General features: G+C 29.6%; 1 protein-coding gene across 1 annotated transcript in view; it reads right to left on the bottom strand.

Annotated features, from left to right (window-relative positions):
* The window catches only part of LOC119588465 (putative uncharacterized oxidoreductase C513.07), a gene marked incomplete at its 5' end in the record, with an annotated part of 11,585 nt that overhangs the window by 2,412 nt on the left and 8,852 nt on the right, over positions 1–321 (bottom strand).

Below are 321 nucleotides of genomic sequence, written 5' to 3'. Positions count from 1 at the left end.
TTGGTCATATCTGTTGGTTGATGACAATTTTATTTTCAAGATAAAAAGGGCCATCATTAAGATATAGTTTCATCAATTTGGATTAATGAGTAGGATTGTAGCTTAATCATCTGGTTCATCAGTCAATAAATCTTCCTTATTTGGTGGAATGAAAGTGGATGTTGCTTAATCATTTGCATATCATTTGCAAATTCTTTCAGAAATGGCTGATTTATAAAATGTCTAAGCTAGCTTGTAGAGATTTTTTATTTCTAAACATAGTTATCAGAAACAATATGTTGATATGATAGAAAGCGCGTTATAAAGTGAAAAATAAGATCC

The sequence above is a fragment of the Penaeus monodon genome, chromosome 24 (assembly GCF_015228065.2).
Source record: "Penaeus monodon isolate SGIC_2016 chromosome 24, NSTDA_Pmon_1, whole genome shotgun sequence".
In the NCBI taxonomy this organism is placed as follows: Eukaryota; Metazoa; Arthropoda; class Malacostraca; order Decapoda; family Penaeidae; genus Penaeus; species Penaeus monodon.
This window is presented reverse-complemented; position numbering and strand designations above follow the sequence as displayed.